We start from the raw sequence: 5,137 nt of genomic DNA on the forward strand, positions 1-5,137 counted from the left end.
GCTGGAGAGGAGAATTAGGCCGATAGTCGAACCTCGGATTCAGGAGGAACAATGCGGTTTTCGTCCTGGCCGTGTAACACTGGACCAGCTCTATACCCTCCGCAGGGTGCTCGAGGGTTCATGGGAGTTTGCCCAACCAGTCCACATGTGTTTTGTGGACTTGGAGAAGGCATTCGACCGTGTCCCTCGTGGCATTCTGTGGGAGGTACTTCGGGAGTACGGGGTCGGGGGCCCTCTGCTAAGGGCTGTTCGGTCCCTGTATGACCGGAGCAGGAGCTTGGTTCGCATTGCCGGCAGTAAGTCAGACCTGTTCCAGGTGCATGTTGGACTCCGGCAGGGCTGCCCTTTGTCACCGGTCCTGTTCATTATTTTTATGGACAGGATTTCTAGGCGCAGCCGTGGGCCGGAGGGGATCTGGTTCGGGAGCCACTGGATTTCATCCCTGCTTTTTGCGGACGATGTGGTCTTGTTGGCTCCTTCGAGCCAGGACCTCCAGCATGTCCTGGGGCGGTTTGCAGCCGAGTGTGAAGCAGCCGGGATGAGGATTAGCACCTCCAAATCTGAGGCCATGGTTCTCGACCGGAAAAAGGTGGCTTGCTCCCTCCAGGTCGGGGGGGAGTTCCTGCCTCAAGTGGAGGAGTTTAAGTATCTTGGGGTCTTGTTCACGAGTGAGGGAAGGATGGAACATGAGATTGACAGGCGGATCGGTGCAGCGGCTGCAGTAATGCGGTCGCTGTATCGGTCCGTCGTGGTAAAGAGAGAGCTGAGCCGAAAGGCGAAGCTCTCGGTTTACCGGTCAATCTACGTTCCTACCCTCACCTATGGTCATGAACTTTGGGTCATGACCGAAAGAATAAGATCCCGGATACAAGCGGCCGAAATGAGCTTCCTCCGCAGGGTGGCGGGGCGCTCCCTTAGAGATAGGGTGAGGAGCTCCGTCACACGGGAGGAGCTAGGAGTAGAGCCGCTGCTCCTCCACATCGAGAGGAGCCAGTTGAGGTGGCTCGGGCATCTGCATCGGATGCCCCCTGGACGCCTCCCTTGGGAGGTGTTCCAGGCATGCCCCACCGGGAGGAGACCCCGAGGAAGACCCAGGACACGCTGGAGTGACTATGTCACCCGGCTGGCCTGGGAACGCCTTGGGGTCCTCCCGGAGGAGCTGGGGGAAGTGTCTGGGGAGAGGGAAGTCTGGGCGTCCCTGCTGAGGCAGCTGCCCCCGCGACCCGGTCGGATAAGCGGAAGAAAATGGATGGATGGATGGATGGATAGAGATCACGATGTAGTATGTCATAAAATAATCATTCTTGGATGTCAATGACCATCTGATTCTGTTGCTGACCCCCTCTCTCCCCCAGTCACCCATTAACCTTTCAAAATAAGAGTTTCAGAGAGGACAGAAACTTGAGGATGATGCCTATCGCACCAAATTCTTGGGGAAAAAACCCGGGAAACATCAGATAGTCTGACTTTGTCTCTCTCCTCTCTCACCCCATCCACTCTCCACCTCTTCAAAATAAAAGCCCAATAGAGAAACTGCATCTGAACAGCAAGATCAATATTCGGCTTTCTAAACTACATTAGAGCTATTATTTATCTGTGTATGTTGGCAGGCATCCAGTGATGGACATTGTCATAGAAACACCCGGACAATATTCAACACATTGTGGACATTTTTCTACATTTAAAGCCAACAATCCGGATTAGCATTAGCTTTTCAAAAACCCTACGAAAATTCATATTCATGCTGATGAAACCCGTTCTCCCTTTTCCAACTATCCTACTACATCACCTTCTGCTTACACTTCCAAGCATGCAATGCTGTTCAGCATCAGATTTTCAGTAATCAGCATTCCCACTCATTTTCTGCAGGTAATGCATTTTCTAGTTTTATTTGTTTACATTAACTGTATTACTGGTATTTTATACACGAGGAACAGAATACTGTCACATGAACTGGAATCTCTAGCTGGTGATGATCTCAGGTTTTATAGCTTTTGATGAAGTAGAGATAACTAGAAAACTTCTCTTTTGTTTTTGCTCAGACTTCATATTTCAGAATGTTTGAGGGGCTTTGGTGAAATTGTAGAAACTAATGTGGAGCAACCAGGGATTTTCTCCCAGATGTCAAGAATATATAATCACCATCAATCAAAGGTATGGAGAGAAAGGAAGAAGGACAGATGCAGAACCAACAGAGGAAACATGTTCTTAGTTTGCTTTTACTTTATTACAGGTATTTTAGACATGAGAGAAGGAATACTGTCACAGGAACTGGAATCTATAGCTGATGATGATCTCAGGTCCTCGTAGCTTTTGATAAAGTAGAGATAACTAGGAATCTTCTCTTTTAGTTTGCTGAGTGAAAACTTTGAGAGTGTAGTTGTTAGCAAGAGTAAAGCAGGTTGATCCTCCTGACGTCCCAGTAGGACATGCCCTTCCTCTGGCCGATCTGGACGTTGGGGTTGGGGATGGGGGTGATGGTTTCTCTGCCCTGCTGGATGGTGAAGGCTGTTCTTCCGTAGTGCATGACGGAGCCATAGTCGTAGGGAGTGTTCAGGTTGTTGGTGGACTGCTTGTAGAAGTTGAAGGCCATCTGCTGGTTGATGTTCCCCCAGTTGATCCTGACGTAGTTGTCGCGGTCGCTCCTGGTCTGCTCGTGCTGGAAGCCCAGAGCGTGGAGGATCTCGTGCTGGATGATGCCGTGGTACATGCAGCCCGGCCTGCTGAGAGAGAGCTCCTGTCTGCCTCCCGCTCTGCCCAGAGCCGAGAAGCATCCCCCTTTGTTCACAATGCTGATGAAGTCGTACTGGTTGGTGCGGGGGACGAAGCGGATGCAGCTGCTGCTGTGGAAGGTCTTCATGGCGTAGGCGATCTTCTTCTGCTCCCTGCCGGGGAACTGCCTGCTTATGGTGAAGGGGACCACCACCTGGCCGTTGGAGCTTTTCTTCCACAGGCAGCTGTTGGCCCAGCACGCAATGGCATTCCTGGTTCTGGGAGCCAAGATGTCTCCTTCCAGCAGGATCTCATTGGTGGCATTGTTGGTGGTCAGAATCCTGGTGCTGATGTCCATGCTGTCGTCTTCGTCCTCTGGGGCCTCTGGGGCCTCTGGGTCCTCTGGGTCCTCTGGGGCCTCTGATCCGCTTCCTTCATCCATGAGAGGATTGGCCTGAGAGAGGCCGAGCAGGAGCAGCAGCAGCAGGCTGGCGGAGGGAGTCATCTTCAGGGTGGGTCTGGTGGCTGTGGAGCTGCTGTGGAGAGACTCCTTGAAGCTTGATGCTTGACCCAGTTCAGTCCAGGCTCTTTATACTCTCCTCTGCAGGTGTGTCTGCAGGAGGATTATGGGTTGGGGTCCACACTGCTAGGCCTAAATACACCTCTTCAGGGAGGACTCCACGGACAAGCCTACTGTTTCAACATGGTTTGTTATCTCTGGTGATTAGATGGATGAACGCAGAGGGAAGACTTTTTTCAATTATGCTATCTTTTTTTTATGATTTGTGTTTGACATGCTATACTATGACTTTTAATGATGACTTTATTTTACATAATTTTTTTGAAAAGCAATACTATGACTTTTTTATTATTTTTTTTCATACTATACTATGATATCCTAATCTTAATTTTTCAAACATTTCTTCTGTACTTTTTCTGGACTCTAACTACTTCTAGTCTAGTTAAACTGGTTCCACACAGTCTTCCCTCTGCGTTCATCCATCTAATCACCAGAGATAACAAACCATGTTGAAACAGTAGGCCTGTCCGTGGAGTCCTCCCTGAAGAGGTGTATTTAGGCCTAGCAGTGTGGACCCCAACCCATAATCCTCCTGCAGACACACCTGCAGAGGAGAGTATAAAGAGCCTGGACTGAACTGAGTCAAGCATCAAGCTTCAAGGAGTCTCTCCACAGCAGCTCCACAGCCACCAGACCCACCCTGAAGATGACTCCCTCCGCCAGCCTGCTGCTGCTGCTCCTGCTCGGCCTCTCTCAGGCCAATCCTCTCATGGAGGAAGGAAGCGGATCAGAGGCCCCAGAGGACCCAGAGGACCCAGAGGCCCCAGAGGCCCCAGAGGACGAAGACGACAGCATGGACATCAGCACCAGGATTCTGACCACCAACAACGCCACCGATGAGATCCTGCTGGAAGGAGACATCTTGGCTCCCAGAACCAGGAATGCCATTGCGTGCTGGGCCAACAGCTGCCTGTGGAAGAAAAGCTCCAACGGCCAGGTGGTGGTCCCCTTCACCATAAGCAGGCAGTTCCCCGGCAGGGAGCAGAAGAAGATCGCCTATGCCATGAAGACCTTCCACAGCAGCAGCTGCATCCGCTTCGTCCCCCGCACCAACCAGTACGACTTCATCAGCATTGTGAACAAAGGGGGATGCTTCTCGGCTCTGGGCAGAGCGGGAGGCAGACAGGAGCTCTCTCTCAGCAGGCCGGGCTGCATGTACCACGGCATCATCCAGCACGAGTTCCTCCACGCTCTGGGCTTCCAGCACGAGCAGACCAGGAGCGACCGCGACAACTACGTCAGGATCAACTGGGGGAACATCAACCAGCAGATGGCCTTCAACTTCTACAAGCAGTCCACCAACAACCTGAACACTCCCTACGACTATGGCTCCGTCATGCACTACGGAAGAACAGCCTTCACCATCCAGCAGGGCAGAGAAACCATCACCCCCATCCCCAACCCCAACGTCCGGATCGGCCAGAGGAAGGGCATGTCCTACTGGGACGTCAGGAGGATCAACCTGCTTTACTCTTGCTAACAACTACACTCCCAAAGTTTTCACTCAGCAAACCAAAAGAGAAGATTCCTAGTTATCTCTACTTCATCAAAAGCTACGAGGACCTGAGATCATCATCAGCTATAGATTCCAGTTCCTGTGACAGTATTCTGTCTCTCATGTCTAAAATACCTGTAATAAAGTAAAAGCAAACTAAGAACATGTTTCCTCTGTTGGTTCTGCATCTGTCCTTCTTCCTTTCTCTCCATACCTTTGATTGATGGTGACTTCATAATGTCCCTCTCAGGCTACTGTACTCTGTTGTACTGAGAAATCACAGCTAATAAAAACCAAACTAGAGACAATATAACAAATAACAAATAATAAAGTCATGATATTGAGTGAAT

At 50.6% G+C, this 5,137-nt stretch overlaps 2 pseudogenes across 2 annotated transcripts; one reads left to right on the top strand and one right to left on the bottom strand.

Annotated features, from left to right (window-relative positions):
- Nucleotides 1–2,370: 2,370 nt before the first annotated feature.
- LOC311033225 (high choriolytic enzyme 2 pseudogene) lies at nt 2,371–3,217 on the bottom strand (annotated as a pseudogene). The gene has a single exon. The product of its transcript is annotated as a high choriolytic enzyme 2 pseudogene (transcript).
- Nucleotides 3,218–3,706: 489 nt separating this feature from the next.
- Nucleotides 3,707–4,972, top strand: LOC311033226 (high choriolytic enzyme 2 pseudogene; annotated as a pseudogene). The gene has a single exon. The product of its transcript is annotated as a high choriolytic enzyme 2 pseudogene (transcript).
- The last annotated feature ends 165 nt before the right edge of the window (nt 4,973–5,137 follow it).

Source organism: Eutrigla gurnardus, assembly GCF_963514095.1.
Source record: "Eutrigla gurnardus genome assembly, chromosome: 22".
Taxonomy (NCBI): Eukaryota; Metazoa; Chordata; class Actinopteri; order Perciformes; family Triglidae; genus Eutrigla; species Eutrigla gurnardus.